We start from the raw sequence: 22,692 nt of genomic DNA, 5'->3' as shown, positions 1-22,692 counted from the left end.
TAACTGATTGAGCAGAACAAAATAAGAATATATATGCAAACCAAAACCACAAGAATTGGTGGTTTGCAAGCGGAGATGTGTTCCAGTGCTAACTTTTGGAACAAGATTAATATCTGAACACTTCAAAAGCTCAGGGGTATTTGGATTTTGTGCTTTGGCTTGAATTCATTCCAATTTATATGAAGATATTATTAATTGAGAGGATAAATGATGGAGTTCTGGTCTCTCTGAGCCTTCTGCTGGTGAGTTTCATCAATGTTAATGGAGGTTAATTGGTATTGGAAGGCTAGTCTCACATACTGTTGGGAGAAAGGGATATTAAATCATTTATTACTATTTTTTATAAGAACTACAAGTAATCTTGGTTCTTCTCTAGGGGCTTAATCATGGTTTTGCCCTGAGCATAAAACAACCTGTTATTGTGTTGCTGCTAGAGCAGACCAGAAAGCAATATTTGACTCTTAGTGTCACCATCCGCCTGGGTGAAAAAACAGAACAGTTGATACAGATTCAGTCAATAAAGAATCACAGTAAGATCATATTTTAAATGAATTTAACATGGTTTTCTAGAAAAAGACTTTGGTAAATATAGTAAGTTTAGGGGTGGTTTTTGGATGGGATTTCAAATGTGGGTGGTAAAGGTAAGAACATAAGGACATAAGGAGTGTTATACTGGGTCAGCCCAATGGTCCCTCTAGTGCAGTATCCTGTCTCTGACAGTGGCAGAAATGAATGCTATACACTTCAGAGAGAACACTGAACCAGATTACCTCTAGAGTGATTGGAGGTAATCCCATAATCACTGGCAACCACCATTTATTGCTTTAGAGATTCCAGAGGAAACATCTCTGACCCTTCTGTTCTATAGCCATGAATAGATCTGTAATGCATGAATTTAGCAAGTTCCTTTTTGAACCTGGCTATGCTGTCTGCTTCCACCCCCTCCTATGGCAGTGACTTCCACTATTTAACTATGTGCTGAATAAAAAGTACCTTCTCTTGTTAGATTTAAACCTGTCACCTACTAATTTCAGCAGATGCCTCATACTCCTAGTATTCTGGGATTTGGTTCCTTGTTCACTTGGTCTACACCCTAAATGGTTTATAGGCCTGTATCATATTGCCCCTCAGCCTTCTCCTTTTCAAACTAAGGAAAGGAGCCCCCTGGAAGCCCCTTTTCTCCTTTCTAGTCTCTCCTGGTATGGCAACTGCTTCGGCCCTTGATCATTTTGGGTGTCTTTACATGTTCTCTGGGGTGGGAGAGGAACACTTTAATTAGAGTGGCTCTTAGGAGCTGCTGTAATTAAGGTGCCAGCAGCATCACATGTACTCAGTATCCTGCACTTCAAAATGGCAATGGGGGTGCTTTAACTAAAGCTCATTCAAAGTTAGTTAAAGTGCCCCCACTGCCATTCTGATGCATGTGGATGCTGAATACATGTGATGTGGAGGCTGCTGGAGCGTGCTAATTAGCACACTCCAGAAGACTCGATTAATCAAGTCTACTCTGACACTAATTAGTGTATGTCAGAGCAGACATGTATAGGTGTCCTTAGGTTGTCCTTCTCTGTACCTTTTCTAATTCTATTACATCATTTTTGAGACATGAGGTCCAGAACTGCACACAGTATTCAAGATGTGAGGACACCGTGGATTTGTATGATGGCATAATGATGTTCTCCATTTTGTTTTTGATTCCCTTCTTAATTATGCCCAACATTTTATGGCTTTTTTTAGTTACCACTGCACACTGAGCTAGTGTTTTTAAAGAACTAACTTCAGTGACTCCAAGGTCTCTATCCCGAATCATAACAGCTAGTTCAGAACCCAGCATTGTGTATGTATAGTTAAGGTTATTTTTCCCTAGGTACATTACCTTGCAGTTGTCAATGCTGAAGTTCATCTGCCATTATTTTGCCTGCTTACTTGGCTTGATGAGATTTTTCTGCAACTCCTCTCAAACAGCTTGGGACTTGACTACCCAGAATAATTTGGTGTCACCTGCAAACTAGGAGATTTCACTGTGCCCCCCCATTTCTAGGGCATGTGAAAATGTTGAACAAAAATACACTGGAGAGTAGGGCTAAGATTCAGAGGACCTAGAGAAATTGGAGGATTGGACCAAAAGAAATTGCATGAGGTTCAACAAAGACAAGTGCAAAGTCCTGCACTTCGGACGGAACAATCCCATGCACCAATACAGGCTGGGGGATGACTGGCTAAGCAGCAGCTCTGCAGAAAAGGACCTGGGGGCTACAGTGGACAATAAGTTGAATATGAGCCAGCAGTGTGTCCTTGTTGCTGAGAAGGCTAATGACATACATACCGGGCTGTGTTGGTAGGTGTGTTGCCAGTAGGTCAAGGGAAGTGATTATTCCCCTCTGTTCAGCACTGGTGAGGCCACACCTGGATTACTGTGTTCAGTTTTGGGCCCCTCTACAGAAAAGATGTGAACAAATTGGAGAGAGTCCAGTCGAGGGCAACAAAAATGGTGAGGGGGCTGGGGGACTGACTTCTGAGGAGACGCTGAGGGAACTGGGCTTATTTAGTTTAGAGAAGAGAAGACTGAGGGGGGATTTAATAGAAGCCTTCAACCACATGAAGTGTTGTTCAAAAGAAGATGGAGCTAGATTGTGCTTAGTGGTGGCAGATGACTGAACAAGCAGCAACGGTTTCAAGTTGCAGCAAGGGAAGTTCAGGTTAGATATTGGTAAGAATTTTCTCACTAGCAGGGAAGTAAAACAGTGGAACGGGTTACCCAGAGAGGTGGTGCAATCTCTATCCTTGGAGGTTTTCAAGACCTGGCTAGACAAAGCTTTGGCTATGATAATCTAGTTGAGGATGGCCCTGCTTTGAGCCAGGGGTTGGACTAGATGACCTCCTGAGGTCCCTTCCAACCCTCATTTTTTATGAATCTATGAAAATATAGCCCAGCAGAGATCCTTGACCCTAACTTTTGACCCCCTTCCCTCCTGAAAAGTGACCTGAAAAGGACCCTACCTTTTGCTTCCTATCTTTTAACTAGCTCTAAGTCTACAAAACAACCTACCCTCCAATCCTGTGACAACACAGTTTTTAAAAAAAGCCTTTGGTGAGGGATCTTCTTGAATGCTTTTTGAAAGTCCAAATATATTCTGTCAACCGTATCCCCTCTGTCCATGTGTTTGTTAACACCTTTTACTAAAACCATGTCGGCTGTCCCCCAGCAGACTGTATTTGTCCATGTGACTGCTGATTTTCTTCTTTATTAGAGTTTCTACCACCTTGCCAGGGATGGAAGAGAGACTCACTGGTCTGTAGTTCTCAGGATTGCCTTTGAAGCCATTTTTGAAGATGAGTGCTATATTGGCAACCCACCAGTTCTTTGGCAAGGAGGCTGTTTGTAATGATAGATGACATATTATTGCCAGCAATTCTGCAATAAAGATTTTCTTGGCTGATATCGATAGCCAATGATTAGCCAACCATCTTGGCTGATGCCAATCCAATAACTGATATTTAGTGATAGAATCATAGAATAATAGAAAATTAGAAGGGACCTCAGGGGGTCATTTAGTCCAAACCCCTGCTGAAAGTAGGACCATCACCAAATAAATCATTCCAGCCAGAGCTTTTTCAAGCTGGGCCTTAAAAACTTCCAAGGATGGAGATTCTACCACCTCTCTACATTATCTGTTCCAGTGCTTCATGACATTCCTAGTGAGAGCTTTTCCTAATATCCAACTTAAACCTCCATTACTGCAACTGGAGACCATTGGTCCTTGCTCTGTCATCTGTCACCAGTGAGAACAGTCTAACTCCATCTTCTTTGGAACCACCTTTAAGGGAGTTAAAGGTTGATATCAAATCCTACTTCAGTCTTATCTTCAGACTAAATAAGCTCAGTTCCCTCAGCCTCTTCTTATAAATCATGTGCCTCAGCCCTCTCACCATTTTTGTTGCTCTTCATTGGAGTCTCTCCAACTTGTCCATATCCTTTCGATAGTGGGGGGCCCAAAACTAGAGACAGTACTCCAGACGTGGCCTCACCAGTGCAGAATAGAGCAAAATAATTACTTTTCTCGATCTGCTGGCAATGCTCCTACTAATGCAGGCCAGTATGCTGTTAGTCTTCTTTGCAGCAAGGGCAGACTGCTGACTCATATCCATCTTATTGTCCACTGTAAGCCCCAGGTCCTTTTCTGCCGAGCTGCTGCTTAGCCAGTCAGTCCCCAGTCTGTAGCGGTGCATGGGATTATTCTATCCTAAGTGCAGGACTTTGCACTTGTACTTGTTGAACCTCACGAAACTTTTTTGGCCCAATCCTCCAATCTGTCCAGGTTACTCTGAATCCTAGTCCTAACCTCCAGTGTGTCTACTATACCCCCCAGCTTGGTGTCATCTGCAAACTTGCTGAGGGTGCAAGCCATCCCATTTGCCAGATCATTAATGAAGATATTGAGCAAAAGTGGCCCCAGGACCAATGCCTGGGGCACTCCACTTGATACTAGCTGCCAGCTATACATTAAGCCATTGATTACTAACTGTTGAGCCTGACAATCCAGCCAGTTTTCTGTCCACCTTCCAGTCATCCAACCAACCCATACTTCCTAAGCTTGTTTGCAAGAATGCTGTGGGAGATGGCATCAAAAGCCTTGCTAAAGTAAAGGTATATTATGTCCATTGGTTTCCCTAAATTCACATTGCCAGTTCTCATCATAGAAGGCAGTCAGGTTGGTCAGGATGACTTGCCTTTGGTGAATCTATGTTGACTGTTCCTAATCACCTTCTTCTCTTCCAAATGCTTAGAAATGGATACCTTGAGGACCTGCTCCATGATTTTTCTGGGATCTGAGGTGAGGCTGACTGGACTGTAGTTCCCTGGATTCTCCTTCTTCCCTTTTTTAAAGATGGACACTATATTTGCCCTTTTCCAATCATTCAGAACATCCCTCAATCACCATAATTTTTCAAAGATGGTGGCCAGCACCTCTGCAATCTCATCAGGCAATTCCCTCAGCACCCTCAGATGTATTACATCCAGTCCATGAACTTGTACATGTCCAGCTTTTCTAAATAGCCCCTATAACATGTTCTTTCACCACTGAAGGCTGCTAATCTCTTCCCCAAATTGTGCTGCCAGGTGCAGTAATCTGGGAGCTGACCTTGCCTGTAAAGACTGAAGTGAAAAAGGCTTTGAGTACTTCAGCCTTTTCTGCATCCTCAGTCACTAGGTTGCCTCCCCATTCAGTAAGGGACCCACACTTTCCTTGACCTTCTTCGTGTTGCTGATGTACTTGTAGAAACACTTCTTGTTACCCCTCACACCCTTTGTTAGCTGCAACTCCAATTGTGCTTTGGCCTTCCTGACTTCATCCCTATATGCCTGAGCAATATTTTTATACTCCTCTCAAGTTGTTTGTCCAAGCTTCCACTTCTTGTATGCTTCCTTTTTGTGTTTAAGCTCACTGAAGAGTTCTCTGCTAAACCAAGCTGGTCGCTTGCCACGTTTGCTCTTCTTCCTGTATATTGGGATGGGTTGTTCCTGTTCCCTCAGTAAGTTTTCTTTAAAAAAGAACTAGCTCTCTTGGACTTCTTTCCCCACCTCAGACTGGCTTCCAGGGTATCCTGCCCTGAAGGAGTCAAAGTCTGCTTTTCTGAAGTCCAGGGTCCATATTCTATTGCTCCCCTTTTTTCCTTTTGTCAGGATCCTGAACTCAATCATTTTGTGGACACTGCTGCCCAACTTGCCATATACTTCTACATCCCCTCATCTACCTATCTGTAATAGTGCATGGCATTTTAAACTACTGACATAAATAAAACTTTTTGTTGTTTCTTTTACAGTTATAACACATGCACATGCCTCCTGCCTGCTCCATCCCTTGATGAGGAAGGTGGTGACCACTTGATCCACATGCATGCAGCCCCTTGCCCATGGCTCCTATCTGTAACCCACTCCTCGTGCTGCCATCATGGGCAGGCAGGGCAGACCCTAACATAGACAACAGTGCTGGGTGCCTTTGTAGCCCCAGAGCATGCCTTTACCTCAGTGCTGGCAGGCCCCATGCAGCCAAACTCCTGCAGCCACTGTGGAAAAGCTGGTTTTGCAAAGCACCTGGCATCCAGTGGAGTGGAATGTCCCTCGCACAGCACCTTATCCTGCCCATGTGCAGCCCAATGTCTCTGTGACAACCCCATCTCTTAGGCCCCTGCTGCACATGTGGTGATGCCATGGCAGCAGCAACAGTAGAAGCCAGTAATGGTCCCTTTGTTGCTGAACATGGCACTCTCTGACCACTCCTCGGTGCCTCCTCCCTCTCCCACTGCGCTCCAGGACCTATAGTTTGCCATGGGCTTATGCCAGCAGTGGGGCATGGGAACTGCACAGTGCTCACCAGAGTGCTATGGGCACATGGCCTTAATTATCAGCCACAGTGGCCAAAAAAAGCTGATAATATAATTTCTCCTTTTATCAGTGCTGATCTGATAGCCAACCGATATATGGGTGCACCCCTACTTACTAGTATTTAGTTTATCAATTTTTTCCAATGCTGCCTCTGTTGTCACTTCAATGTAGTCCAACTCTTCAGACCCTTCTACTAGAAAGGCATCTGTATAGATATATCAGGCCTTGTAAGATATTTTATTTAATGCTATATGACATTCTGATTAAAAAAAATTACTATACACAATTTACTAAATTCACAGTACATGGATTAAGAACTGCTTAACTTAAGAGACCGTACAAGATATTCATCAATGGGGAATCATTATCATTGAATGGAAAAGGGATTCCACAAATATATTTTTTTCATAAATAATCTGGAAGTAAATCATTTAAAAACGTTACTGATAAAACTTTCAGATGACCACAAAGACATATGATGTAGTAGTAATGAGAATGACAGCTGGCATATGGAGAGACTCAGTTTGATTGGTAACCTGGGACCATTGGAAAAAAATTGTTTGAACATATTCTAGTGAAACATTATATATCTATGAGTCCCTTCTTTGTGAAGGACTGTATTATGGAAGCTGTGACTAATAAAGCTCTCACAGTGAAAAAAGCCAAACAATATGAGCTCCTAGTGTGATGTTTGGACAAAAAAAAAAAAAAGATCCTCAGCTGTATAAATAAGAGAATACTGAATAAGAGCAGAGATTTGATTTTATCTCTGGTTACAGCACTGGAATTGGTATTGGAATTCTGTATCCAATTCTTACATACACATTTTAAGAAAGATTTGGAAAAATTGAAAAGGGTGCAGTGCAGAAATACAAAAATGATTCAAAGGCGAGAGATGGCATCTTGCAATGGGAGATTTTAAGATGTCTCTCTGTTCATCTCATAAGGAACACTGAGAGATGAATTGATTATGATGCATAATTGCCTTCAAGAAAAGAAAATGCCAGCTACCAAAGACGTCTTTGACTTAGCAGGAAAAAAGGTACAAAAAGAATCAGTGGCTAAGACTGCATACATTCAAATTAGAAATAGCTCAATTAAAAATATATAATCCAGAAACCTTCTAATTGAAACTAGACCTATTTGAAAATATTTGTTAGCTAATTACAAGTTATTGGGCTCAATACAGGGGCAATGTAGGCATGTTCAATGACCTGTGAAATACATGCTGTCAGAATAAATAATTGAATGGCTTCTTTTGGCCTTAAGTTCTGTTTACCCATGTATAACTATGCTAGACCTCTATAAAAGGGGCTGAATCTTCCCTGCGGTGGTGTAGTTTTAGTAGCTAGTATGTTCAGCGATAGGGACCAGAATAGGATAAATACCCTCTATTTATGTTTTAGGAGCAAAAGATTTACAAACTCACTTGTGGGGACCACATAGTCTTCATAGGGTTTGTTTCATAGTGTTTTCCCAGTCCTAAAAGTAGTGTTAGTTTTTTGTTTGTTTTTTTTTTTGGGGGGGGGGGGGAGTTGGTAGTACAACACTGGCTGGGAACTGCCTTTGAAAAGAGGTATCTTTTGTTATCTCCTTCAATATGCATTCTCCAGTTACTGATTTCCTTCTTTCTGAACTTACTGAAGCATGGGTGCAAATCTAGCCTTGAGTGATTCCAGCAGTAATGATTCCATAATCTCCCTTGCAGTTTTCCTCGCTGCCCAGTTCTTTTTAGAGTTGTGTGTGGATGAGAAGTGAGGTCAGTCTCTACTGCTAAATGAGTCCAGTAGTGTTTTCTTCACTCATATGGACTCCTCTCACTTAAACATAATTGTGTTTCTTAGGAACCATATGTATTATCCATGCTACATTTTGGGAGGGGGGTATGACAGGACCTGTGCCCCAGGGGTACCGTGATGCTCCCTGGTGGACATGTGGCTCCTGCTCACTCTGCTCTTGCTCACACAGTTCCTGCTCACTCCTGCCCTTCCATGTTATTTACTGCCACACCTTGATGTTGCTCAAAGGGTTTGGGAAACTGCCCCAAGTGAGGTGCCCTCCGAGTGCGTCCAGTCCACTGCAAACTTGCTACTCTGACAATCCTTCTGGCCCTATTGGTATCTTAGGACACCAGGTGCCTTATGGGCTGTGTTCATGATTGCTGCACTCCCCTACAGACATGCCCATGCCTTGCAGATGTCACTCCAGATTTTCTCACTCCGACTTGTACAGCCTTTGGCCCTCTTGGTTTTGGCTACTCTAGCTGTAGACTCCTAAGCCTGAACCCACTTTCACTAGCCTGGATCCTCAGTCCCAGCTTTATCATCTGCTGCTACTTGGCCCTTGTTGCCCCCTCATGGCTCAGGTCCTAGCCTTCTTTAGCCTAAGCCCATCTGTACCTGTTCTCTGGAACAGGCCTTATGCCCTGCGTTTAGCTTCTGCTTCTCTTTGCCTCCCTATCTTACGCCCCTGCCTCTGGCAGGGTCCAACTCTGGTGTACCCCTCTGGCACCCCTGTGTAGCCTCCCTAATAGCCACATCTGGTTCTTGGGTTGTAAACTTAACTACAACAAAAGTACAAGCAGCTGCTTTTGAACAAAAACCTTCCCCTATTCAGGTAAAAGACATCTTGCCAGCCCTCCTGGCCTTGGAGCTCTCACCTCTCATGGTGGTTTGGTGGGAATCTCCTGCAGCTCCTTCCTCCCAGGAGCTCTGTTCCCTGCAAGGCACCTGGCTAGGCTGATTGTCTTCCTCCAGGCACTGGGTTTATAGGCTCTGGAGCTCTTCCCCTTTTGGTCAGGTGACTCCCTAATCAAGCACAGGGATTTGTCTTTTTACCTAATAGGCAAACTGCCAATCTCTGCTGCAGCTTATCCCAGCTGCTTGTAGCCTTTATCCTCTGGCCACCTGGAAATCTGCACCACTTATTCGGCTCATCACAGTGCAGTTAGCCTTGGCTTAGCTGCCTGCCTATGCAGCAAGGCTAGCCTGCTTTCCCTTTCCGTTTAAGTAATGTGGGCCTTTGGCTCCCTGTTACAGGGGTCTGAATTTAGGTCTAGGGGAATAAAGAGACACTAAAGAATGAAAATTTAAATGATAACCCTGAATGAAAATTAGCAGTGGTGCTTGCCAGTTCAATTGATAAATTCATAAAGCATATCCTTGTAGGTGGGTGATACCACTTTGCATATTTACTGGACCAAGAGGAATGTCCAAAATTACTGAAATGATAGTGATAAATTCTATTGTTCTTAACTAGTATTTCCACATGTGCTAAAATACCATTTAAAACTAATAAAAAATCAGATCTGCTCTTGTCAGTACTGACCCAGTCTGACTGGGCTGCGTCTCAGGATTGACTTACAGCAGGAATGACAAACTCATCTAGCCCCACAGGCCAGATTGGTTATATGGGACCAGTCCATGGGGTGGATTGGGTCCATGCAGTCCCCATCCCTACCCCTGGCATGCAATTCATTCAATACATTCATTGTAACTGATAAAGCACAGGGATTCCTCATCCCCACTGGATAACTCTTAGTTCTGCTTCAAGCAGAATATCCTGATTAGTCAAAATTATGCCTAACCAAACATGGTGATTATTGATTTCATAGATTTCATAGATTTCATAGACATTAGGGCTGGAAGGGACCTCGGAAGATCATCGAGTCCAGCCCCCCGCCCAAAGGGCAGGACGTCAGCTGGGGTCATAGGATCCCAGCAAGATAAGCATCCAGTTTCATCTTGAAGGTGTTCAATGAAGGCACTTGAACAACCTCCGGCGGCAGGCTGTTCCAGACCTTGGGGGCTCGGACAGTAAAGAAATTCTTCCTTATGTCCAGCCTGAAACGATCTTGTAGTAGTTTGTGACCATTCGACCTCGTCATCCCTTGGGGCGCTCTGGTGAACAAACATTCCCCTAGATACTGGTGGTCACCCCTGATAAACTTGTAGGTGGCCATCAGATCACCCCTGAGCCTGCGCTTTTCCAGGCTGAAGAGCCCCAGGGCTCTCAGCCTGTCATCGTAGGGTCTGCTTCCCTGACCCCTGATCATGCGCGTGGCTCTTCTCTGGACTCTCTCAAGCTTCTCCACATCCTTTTTGAATTGTGGAGCCCAAAACTGGACACAGTACTCCAGCTGCGGCCTCACTAAGGCCAAGTACAGGGGGAGAATGACGTCCCGGGATTTGCTTGAGAAGCATCTATGGATGCAAGCCAGCGTTTTGGTCGCTTTACTAGCCGCAGCATCGCATTGCAGGCTCATGTTCATCTTGTGGTCAATGATGACCCCCAAGTCTCTTTCTTCCATAGTGCTAACCAACATAGCACTGCCGAGCCTATAAGGATGCTGCGGGTTTTTTTTCCCAAGGTGGAGAACCTTGCATTTATCGGCGTTGAACACCATCAGATTCTCATCCGCCCACTTGCTGAGCCTGTCCAGGTCAGCCTGGATCACCCGCCTGTCTTCTGGCGTGGATGCTTTGCCCCAAAGTTTGGTGTCATCGGCGAACTTGGCCAGTCCGCTTCTGACTCCAGTGTCCACATCATTAATGAAGATGTTGAACAGTATGGGCCCAAGGAAAGAGCCCTGGGGGACCCCACTGGTCACAGGACACCACGATGAGTGACTTCCATCAATTACTACCCTCTGGGTCCGACCCCGGAGCCAATTTTCCAGCCAGTGGATCGTGGGGGACCCAAGGCGACAATTGGCCAGTTTCTCCAAGAGATGATCATGGGACACCAGATCGAAGGCTTTTTTGAAGTCAAGATATATGACATCAATCTCATCTCCCTTGTCCAGGTGATAGGTCACCTGGTCGTAGAAGGAAATGAGATTGGTCAAGCAAGACCTACCCGCAACAAACCCGTGCTGGCTATCCCTTAAGATGTTGGCGTCGGCCAGTCCATTAAGGATGGCCTCCTTAATAAACTTTTCTAAGATCTTCCCTGGGATAGAAGTCAGGCTGATGGGCCTATAGTTAGCCGGATCCACTTTCCTCCCTTTCTTGAAGATAGGCACCACGTTGGCCTTATTCCAGTCTTCGGGCACTACACCAGAGCGCCAAGAGTTTTCAAAGATCCGCGCTAGAGGCTGGGCTATGATGCTCTCCAGCTCCTTGAGTACCCTGGGGTGAAGATTGTCAGGGCCAGCTGACTTGAAGGTATCCAGCTTCTCAAGATGTTCCTTCACAAAGTCAGCATTAATGGAGGGCAGGGGATCACCCTCACCCGGACTTCCCGGCCCTGTAGCAGGCACGGGCGTCCCATGGGGCTGATGAAAGACCGACGCAAAGTACCTATTTAATAGGTTGGCTTTTTCCTGGGCGTCAGTTGTCAGTTGCCCCATCTGGTTCAGCAGGGGTCCAACGTTGCCCCTGCTTTTCCTCCGGCTCCCCACATATCTGAAAAAGGACTTTTTATTGTCCTTGATGCTCAAAGCTAGCTGGAGTTCAGTTGCAGCCTTGGCTTTCCTGGTCTGCTCCCTACAGGACCGGACCAGTGCAGAATAATCCTCCTTGGAGGTGACTCCCATCCTCCATCCTTTGTAGGCCTTTCTTTTTAGCCTCAGGAGGTCTGCTAGGTCCCTGGAGAGCCAGGGGGGCTGCTGTGCCCTCTTGCTGCCTTTCCTCCGAGATGGAATAGACTTAGTTTGTGCATTGAGGATCGCTCCCTTGAGGAGCAACCACTCTTCTTGAACTCCCCTCTCCCTGCGGTCACAGTCCCTTAGGGCCTCACTGACAAGCCTCCTGAGCTTGTCAAAGTCGGCTTTCCTGAAGTCAAGGACTTGCGTGTTGCTGACCGACTTGCCAGCTTTTCGGCGGATGGTGAAGGTGATCAGCTCGTGGTCGCTGTCACCCAGCTTCCCATCGATCACTAGGTCGCCGACTAGGTCCTCCCCAGTAGCCAGCACCAGGTCGAGCAGCGCTTTGCCTCTCGTTGGCCCATAGACTTCTTGAGTCGGGTAGAGGTCATCCACACACGAGAGGAAGCTCTGCGACCGCTCAGATTTTGCTGAGCGATCCTCCCACGAGATGTCTGGGTAATTGAAGTCACCCACGACAACCATGGTCCTGGAGCAAGCTGCCTCAGCCAGTTCCTGGGCAAACTCCTGGTCTAGCTCAGGACTTTGGGTGGGAGGTCTGTAATAGACTCCCACCATTGTGTCCCCTGTGCCGTGTTCCCCACGGATTTTAACCCAGAGGGTCTCCAGCCGTCCACCCTGGTCGCCAATATCGGCTTGCAGGGACGCGTAGCTTTCCTTAACATAGAGAGCTACACCCCCGCCCCTTTTCTCTACACGATCCCTCCTGTACAGGGTATAGCCATCTATCCCCGTGGTCCAGTCATGGGTGGAGTCCCACCACGTCTCCGTGATCCCTATGACATCGTAATTGTTTGCACTGAGCAGGAGGATGAGCTCCTCCTGCTTATTCCCCAAGCTCCTGGCATTTGTGTACAGGCAGGCAAGCGCCCCCTGGGGGGCTCCTTCCTTGCCCACAGATTTTACCAGGGCTGAGAAGAGCCTCCTCCCTAGGGGAGAGAGGTGGAGACCATCTCTTCCCAGCAGCTTGATATATGCAACAAGTTGGGTGGTAGATAAACTGAGAACATTAAACTCATTTTCTGTTCAGAACAAAACCAGAGTCAAAATTAAAAAAATAAATGTCTACAGCTAGAACTTGCCAAATACCTATTTTCTGGCTGCATCTACTGACATGCTGCCTGAGCAGTCATTACTGTGTAGTCATTTAGTGCTTGTATAAACAAGTCCTAAATGACAGTGCAGTAACCCATGTCTTTTTCATAACACTACTGTGCTACTATGCAGTAGCATCACATCACAGTTGTTGCCACGCGATGCTACTGCACAGTAGTATCAGGCTACTGCACAGTCAAGCATCTCATGTAGACGGGGCCTCTGTCATATTAGGCAACAATATATCCTGACCTAGTGGAACTTTTAAGCTAGTCTTGAGTATCTGTCTACTCCAGAGCCTACTTGGTTTTCTACACATGGCTTGGTTTGTATCCAAGGCAGTTTCATATCTCAATTCTAGTTTTCCTTTGCTTCTATTTGATATGTTATCTTTACCTAGGCTCTTTGAGCTGCCTCAGCTTAATGCCAGATCATTGTTTTTTTCAAGGAGACATTCTTACAGTTGTCATATTTCATTGACATACAGGCTAAACATTGCTATTGCTTTTTATTTGCACTTAGCAAAAAGGATCAGGTGTGTGTTTGCTTTTGTGATTTGCCAAAGCTATTAGACATCTTTTCTAGTTCTTAACACCTGTTTTATTTCAAATTCAATGAGGAAATGCTACTATTGGCTCTGTGGAAGTGTTTTCCTTAATCAGCTGTGTGGATTTGCTTGATTGCCAGAAAAGACAACTACAAGTAAATTCAGCTTTTAATTTGGTGTTTCAATGCTAGTATAATTGACTTCACATATTGTACATGCTGCATTGTAACTGCAGCAGTACCTGTCATTTAAAATGTCTTCTTCAGATAAACTATGTCCTGTCTATAGATCTGCAAATGGTTTATTAGGCAGGATCCTGCTAAACTTGTGTGTCTACTGATTTCCCCATTGTCTGTCATCATAGCTCACATAAAACAGCACTGACGTTGTTGAAGAGAGCACTGCTGGAATTCTAGACACCTAAGAGTGAATTAATAACTTCTATTATCCACATACAACAAGAAACTTTCTTTTATTAAGCATGTACAAAAGTACAGAATCATAGAAAATGAGGGTTGGAAGGGACCTCAGGAAGTCATCTAGTTCAACACTCTGCTCAAGGCAGGACCCAGCCAAGGCTTTGTCCAGCCGGGTCTTAAAAACTGCCAAGGATGGAGATTCCACCACCTCTGTGTGTAACTTGTTCTAGTGCTTTACTACCCTCCCAGTGAGAAACTTTTTCCTAATATCTGACCTAAACTTCTCTCACTGCAACTTGAGACCATTGCTCCACGTATCCATTGAAATATTGGCTTAAACAACATTAATGGAAATGTGTTTTGTAAACGCAGACAACTATAAAACATTAAAATGATATATATACCTAGGCATGAAAATTGAATGGGCAATTAACTTGGTGAATATGCACTTCCATTCTTAGGAATATACCTCTTTGCAGACTGTGCTTTCGATAATATTAGTTATATAACTAAAATGAGCTGGGAAAATGGCCAGAAGTTTAATAAATACATAATTAACACCCCCTGAGATAAACAGAAAATTATGCCAGGAAGAAAGATTAGCTAAACTGTAGTGACATTTTGGCTGGCACTAGTATGGAGTTGCTATATTCATTTTAATTTTTATATAGAGGATGTGCATTTACTCTCCAGAAATGAGCAGCTCTATATAGCACACTCTGCCACTTAATGTCATCTGTTTTGTAGCATTGTCTATGTACTTTAAGATGTGTCACTGCTTCTTGTTTTATACTACCTTGTTATGCATTATACCTTCTACTGTAACAATGGTGATGTTGACCAAAACTTAATATGTAGCTGAGGAAAGTATGAGAATATTTTAATGGAGTACCAATTTTAATATATACAGGAAAATTTTAAAAGATATTCCCTTTCTTTTCTTTTTGTGTATACAGACATTCAAGGAGGTTAGGGGGAGATTAGTTAAAAAAAAAGCCACATGTTCTAAGGTAAGTCAGGATAGGGCTTGGGTGGACTGGGGGGCAAGTAGGGTCCATGGGCGGGGGGTTGGGAACATTGTAGGGGCTAGCAGGATCTGTGGTGGGAACAGTTGTTACAGTCTGGGAGGGTTTGGCAGTATCAGGAGAGCAAGTAGGGTCTGCAGGGAGGGAGTGGTGGGATCAGGGGAGCAAGCAGGGTCCTTGGGGGTTTGGAGAAGGGCAAGTAGGGTCTGCAGGCGGGTTGGTGGGGTCTAGGAGGGTTTTCGTAGGACCAGAAGGACTTGGTGAGATTGGGAGGGCTAGTGGGGTCCACTGGAGGATTGGGGGTATCAGGGGAAAAGCAACATCTGTAGGGAGATTGCTGGGGTCTAGGAGGGTTTGGTGAGTTCATGGGGGCTAGCAGTGTCTGTGGGGGGGAGGATTAAGTGGATTAGGGGTTGGGTTGGTAGGATTGGAGAAGCTGCCTTACCCTGCTAAACCCCTCTGGCCCCCGCTCCAAATGCTGCTGAATTTCCCAGATCCTGCAAACCTCTCGGGGCCAATTTACAATTCAGGCACGACTGGGTTACCAGCATTCACTGGTCCTGGGAGTCTTATTGAAGTAAGTCAGGATGCGGGGAGAGGTGGGCAGGTTGGGGGTGTTGGCAACTCCATGGGAGTGGGGGGGTTGGTAGGATGGGAGGGGGGCTCTCTCCCCCCCCTGGGACCAGGGACTATTTTTAACCCCCTGCCCCTCCCACCCCCAGATTAATAATGCCACCCACCAGTAAACCAATGCCTCCTATCTTGCCTGCCACTCTCCCACCCCGATTTACTTCCTTGGCTCCCAGCACTGTTGAATGCCAGTAAAACCAGCGCTAGGAGTGGCTTGTGGGATCAGGGGTTGATGGGCTCAAGGGGGCTGGCTGCTCTGTGTGCAAGGGTTGTCCATCTGGGGGTGGAGCAAGGGACCAGGGGAGTGGTTGGAGGGACTCAAAATTGCTCAGTTCTGGGGAGGGGATAGGAAAAGTGCAGTTCAGTCCCAGGGCTGCACTTGCCCCAGCCCAGTGCTGGGATCTGTACTGAAGTTCAGTTAGTTCTGTCTCATGGGGCCCGATCCAAGTTAGACTACCTCAGAATTTCAATTAACTTAGATTGGGTTGGCCATTTTTAGGCTGATCTAACTTTCCTGAACTTCTGTACAGTTTGCACTTAGATCCACCTAACTGGGGATATAAGTGTAAAGTCCTCACCTGGGAAAACTGTTAGATAAGATGGCCATTTCTAATGCTATTTGACCTCCCCCTAACTTCCCCCAACATGTGTACCTAGCCTACAGCTCAGCAGGAAATGCACTATTCTTCATTCAGCTATTATTCATCTTAACCACTTGGAAACAGAAGTGCTTTAAGAGTTCCTTGAAAACTTCTTTATACTGATGTTCTATCCAGTGTCTTTCCCTTTTAGTCTTGCTGGCAATAGCAAAGTTTGAAAATTAGTTTAGTATACTGGCCATTTCCTGTGATTTAAAATATTCTATGAAACTATATAATAAACCTTAAGAGACAAATCCTTTAATGATTCAAGCTGAGGTGGTACTGTGCCTACATGTTGTGAAAATTGAATAATTTCTTCCATGATCATACAATTCCTAAAGTTGTAAGCTTACTACACAGACATCACAGGGCTTTTGCTGCTTGCTTCTTTCTTTTTTCCTTCCTTTCCCCTGAAGAAAAGTTTTGGATACAATTTTCAGTCATTCAAACCAAAGCTAAGATCCTGATCCTCAGCTGATCCAAATGTGTGCAACTCCATTCACTAAACACTAGCTGAGGATGTCGTCCAATTCTTTTTTAAAGATTTGAAAAAGTCTTTTTACTTTGTCCCTACTTTTCTTGATTCCCTACATTTCCTGGTTTTGGCTAGGATCAGCAGAGGAACTACGCCACCAACAGATTAAGAATAATTTTTGTTGTTGTTGTTGACATTCATAATTTCACTCAGTCTTGAATTTTGCAAAATTAATTGATCCTGAGGTTGTCTTATGAAGTTGGGGAAAATGTAAGCCTTTTTATCTCATCTTCATCATACTGATCTATCCCTCTTCTCTACTAATGATGTCATCATTCATCTTTTCCATAAAAAATCTTTTTGCTTTTGTTATGTCACCTCTATCATCAGTTTTATGGTCTAAAATTAAACATCTTTCAAAATGGTCCTTCTTCTAAAATGTCCAGGGCATCCTAGGTTAAGCTGACAATTTTTTATTGCAGAATCATGCTACTTCTTCCAGCTGTGGCTGAAAACAAGGAAAGAAATACTACTTTTTAAATGATTTTAACACTAACTTCACTTTTATGCAAATGCTTAAAATGTTCTGGGTTTGATATATATGGCTATTGGCCCATCTTTAATGCAGTGTACATGAATGGGATAGTATCCCTTTAAATAGTTTGTGAATTGTTGAATAACATTCACTAGGCTCTACTTTATAGGCACTAGCCAGAACAATATGTGTGTATTTATATATAAACCCATTTGTTTGGACTCCATTAAGCTCATATGGTTTTTTCATACTTTTATTAAGCAACGACAAAAGACAGTATCCGCTTTTCAATTTCTTAATATTAGATTGTTAATCTTGTTCCATCACTCCAAAACAAGCTTTCAATAAAATAGTATTAAAACAAAGTTACATTTACCAAAATGTCAATTTTTAAAGTAAATTAGTCATCTGTGAGGCAAATATTGTTTACTCTCAGCACCTCTAAGCATTTTAGGACAAGATGTATTTTAGTTGTTTTGCACATCCTCTTTACAAATAAATGCTACTGACAGGATTGGCTTCCGTTTACCTGTCTTAAGGATGGAATGGAAGATTGCAATTCAGGCATGACTGGGTTAGATATCTGGGTTGTAGCCTTCCTGTTCGGCACCACAAAATAAAATACTTTTCAGAAGTCTCTTGGCTAAGGCTGATTAAAAGGACTTAGATCAGTTTTTATCAAAAATAACATCTTGTTGTGGCATTCAAGTGAAAAAATGATGCTAAGGTTCAGATTCACCAGAATATTCTGGCTGCTTTGTGCTGCTCTAGCAATGCAAAATCACCAAAAAAGCAGCAAAAAGGGAGCAAACCTATAAAAAACAAGCATATCTGTGTCTTACTATTATTTATTAATATTACTTTAGCAACTAAGGAGACATAGTACAGGGGCAGGTCTGTATCAAGTGATGGACAAACATGGAACAAAGGCAGTCCTTGTTTCAGAGTTTGCAGACTAAAGAAAACCTTCCCTTCACCCTTACAGTCTTCTCCTCTGCCTCGGTTCCATAATTCTGGATTGGGAGACCCAGGCTGGAGAAATTCCTCAGCAGGAGAGCCCCTTGGCTCTGCCTCCTGGGAGCCCTTTGAACCCCCATATCCAACAGCCCAGGCTGGGTGACCAGGAGTGATAATTTAAACCCCTTGGCTCCATCTGCTAGGAACCTTTCATTTTCTGTGCCGGTGATGGACTACTGGCATTCACGTGATTGGGATCTGTCCCTGATCCCTATAATTGTGTATCCTGCCATGAACATGTGGCATGACAGGACACTTGATTGGTGGGATCAAGGATCAGATCTTATTACATGATTATTTTAATATCTGTCAGAGGCCTTGGTTTCTTCTTCTTTTTTTTTTTTTTGATCTCTAAGGGTCTTTTTTGTTTTAACCCTGTGTAATCAGACAGGATAACATTAACGATCACATTTATGGGAGTCCAGCAGGAAAAATAATGCTGAAGGGCAACCAGTATGGATTCACAGTATGGATTCATAGCAGGTAGATCCTGGTTGACTAACCTTGTTTCTTTTTATGACTGGGTTACACAATGCTTAGACGCAGGAGTCGAGGTAGATATCATTTACTTGGATTTTAAGAAGGCCTTCAATAACATTTCTCATCTTATTCCCATAAATACACTGATTGGCTGTGATGTAGTGGCTGTGACATAGATGACACGGTCAGGTGGGTGGCAAATTGGCTTAGGGATTGCACCCAGAGAGTGGTGGTGGATGGGTCAGTATTGACCTGGAAGAACGTGGGCAGTGGAGTCCCACAAGGCTTGGTCCTTGGACCTGTGCTGTTCAACATCTTCATCAGTGACTTGGACAAGGGCGTGGAGAGTGCCCTGTCCAAGTTTGCAGATGATACCAAACTATGGGGTAAAGTTAATGCACTAGAGGGTAGGGAACGGATCCAAGCAGATCTGGATAGGTTGGAAAAGTGGGAAGAACAGAATAGGATGCAGTTCAACAAAGACAAGTGCAAAGTGCTGCATCTAGAGAGAAGGAATCACCAACACACTTAGAGGCTGGGGGAGGACCTGCTTGGCAGCACAGCAGCAGAAAGGGATCTTGGAGTCATAGTTGACTCCAAAATGAACATGAGTCATCAATGTGACGAAATGATCATGCATTAGCAGGTGCATGATGAACCAGTTCAGGGAGGTGATACTTCCCGTCTATGAGGCATTGGTCAGGCCGCAGTTGGAGTACTGAATCCAGTTTTGGGCACCGTACTTCAAGAGGGATGTGGATCACCTCGAGAGGGTTCAGAGGAGGGCCACTCGTATGGTTGAGGGTCTGCAGACACGGCCCTATGAGGAGTGACTGAGGGACCTGGATCTCTTCAGCCTCTGGAAGAGAAAGCTGAGAGGTGATTTTGTGGCCACCTACAAATTCACTGGGGTGGGGGTCGGGGCGGGGGTAGCAAGGAATAGGAGATGCTCTGTTTACCAGGGCATCCCTTGGGGTAACTAGGAACAATGGCCACAAATTGACGGAGAGCACATTTAGGTTAGACATCAGGAAGAACTTCTTTATGGTAAGGGTTGCCAGAATCTGGCATGGGCTTCCAAGGGAGGTGGTGCTCTCCCCTACTTTGGAGGGTCTTTAAGAGGAAATTAGACAAGCACCTGGCTGGGGTTGTCTGACCCCCGTGCTCTTTCCTGCCCAGGGCAGGGGGTTGGACTTGATGATCTACTGAGGTCCCTTCCAACACTAACATCTATGATTGTACCGAGATATATTTGATATTTATAAAAATATCTGCTACACTCAGCTTCTTAACTAATATACAATGTTTCTAAGAAAGTGATACTATTAATGTACAATCAGTTACTTATAATATGAGTGCTACTGAGCAAACTACAGTTTAGATAAATGACATGGTTTCAGGCAATTTACCTTCTCTGAACCATTTAGGCTCAATTTGCCTTTTAAAGTATTTTAAACAAATTATAGTCTTCATAAAAAAATATTAAAAACAAATTCCAATTCAAATGTTAGAAATACTCTTCCAGTTGACTGTCAGTGTTACAGCTGAGACATGGGCAGGTGGGGATTGACACTAGACAGTCACCAAACAGGAATAGGCAAGGTCAGGAGCCAGGAGCTAGACACGGATTCAGGCAGGAGATTTCATAGATTTCATAGACATTAGGGCTGGAAGGGACCTCGGAAGATCATCGAGTCCAGCCCCCCGCCCAAAGGGCAGGACGTCAGCTGGGGTCATAGGATCCCAGCAAGATAAGCATCCAGTTTCATCTTGAAGGTCCAGCAAGATAAGCATCCAGTTTCATCTTGAAGGTACACAAAGAGGGATCTGAAGCACATGTTGAGTATCCTTATAACACTGAGAAACCTGCTAATTACTTTTCAGCAGTCATGTAGCTGCAAACAACTGGGACCAGCTGAGGGTAAATGGGCCGCTGGCAGCCAGGCCCACTCCAGTAATCAGGGCCAGCTAGGATCTAATTTGTCTATCTGCAGCCCTGGTGCCTCACAACTAAATAAGTAACACTAGAGTCATAACACTTCCTATACTACACTTGTTTGGGCACTAGTTGATAGCTAAGTTTTTCAGAAAAAATATTTCTTTTCACTTCTAACAATTTTAATCTGTTCACATTGTGTCACAAATGTCTTAATGTAATCTTGCAAAATTCTTCTTGTTTCCTTCCTTGTTTCCTGAACCTGAGCAAGTAGATATTTGATAGGTGAATAAAGGTATCAGATTTTCATTTTTACTCTCCTCATAATAAAAGTGGACATGTAGATTTTATGCGTGGGCTGAATATAGTTTCATAAAAATTTGCAATACTCTCTTTTTGCATATATCCTTCAACTTCATGCTCACCACACAAACTTAAGCTACAGTAGATTGATCCAGGATGTCTTATAATGAAGAACATTCAAAGAAATTCTGCCAATATTATTTTTCACCAGTACTTACTTAATATGAAGTATAACAACTTCTAATGAACATTTAAGCTGACTTTCATTAGAAGTATTTTTGTGTGGCATTCAAGTGAAAAAGATAACATCAAAATGATGCAAAGGTTTAGATTCACCTTAGCATTCCAGCTGCTTTGTGTTGCTCTAGCAATGCAGAGCAGCCATAAACCTTGATAAAAGTATAGTTAAACTGAATTTATATAATTTTCTGAGGATGATGAAGCATTAGGGAGCTAGAACATATTAGTAGCTGGCTTTAAAAGCTTTAATAATGATTTGAAAGGAGCATATTATAGGGTAAAACCTAGTTTTGCCTTTTAGGTATCTTTAATCTGGGAATCAAAAAGCCTACAATTAAGTGCCCAGTTCTTAGAGGATCATTTAAAACAACAGGGTTAGAGCCTACATAGATAAAAGGAAGAAAGTTAGGTGTCTTCACAGGGAAATTTAGAGGCCAAAACACTGAGTAGGAGGTCTCCTAGAATGCTGTAGAGTGCAGATGCTTGCCCAAACTCTCATGTCTTACTGGAGCGTAGACACCTGAGGTTGCAATACATGAGCATGCTTGATTAATCAGGAGTAGGAGCTTTATTTAAAGCTCATTCAATGAGCTTTAAAGTGCCCCCCACTGCCATTTTGAAACATGGGGAGACTGCTACACAAGATGCTTCAGGTGCTTTAATTAGAGTGGCTCTTAGAGCTGCTCTAATTAAAGCACCCCCACCACCACTCCAAGAACATATGTATAAGTACCCCGATGCCAAGCTACACATTAGGCACCTCCATCCAATAGCGTAACAAGGGGTGAGTAACCAGGGCAACAGTCCGAGGTTCCTGCTTAAAGGGGGCACAAGAAAGGTTGTCATTGCTCCTCCTAGCCCAGCCACCACTGCTGTAGCCTCCTCTGCCCCTACTGCCAGCACCACCACCACCCAGGGTGAAGACCCTGGCATTTACACCTTTGCCTCCATCCACTCAGGACCCAGAGTACAATTCTATGGCAGGCCTGAAAGTAATCTGCTTCTCCCACTCCTTTTCACCTACCCTGCCCCTTTTGCCTATTCACTTAAGACCTAGTTTATTTGCACATGCACGTTACACAGTTGTGTAGAAAAATGACATGTGCATGGGTGGAATTAATAAAGAAGAATTTACATCCTGGTAGGGATTCACACTATGCAAAGGGATGCATACATTTTAAAGGCCTATTTAAGCATGGGCTTTACTTGGAGGCATAACTTGCCAATATTTCACTCTTGGTGTATGTACACTTGCAATTAATGCAAAACAATACCCTCCAGTGCATATTGTGTCAGAAATGATTGCTCCCAGGCTCCATGTTTACATGTGCACCTGGGACGGCAGCATGTTGAGGC

The sequence above is a fragment of the Alligator mississippiensis genome, chromosome 1 (genome assembly GCF_030867095.1).
Source record: "Alligator mississippiensis isolate rAllMis1 chromosome 1, rAllMis1, whole genome shotgun sequence".
NCBI lineage: Eukaryota > Metazoa > Chordata > Crocodylia > Alligatoridae > Alligator > Alligator mississippiensis.
This window is presented reverse-complemented; position numbering follows the sequence as displayed.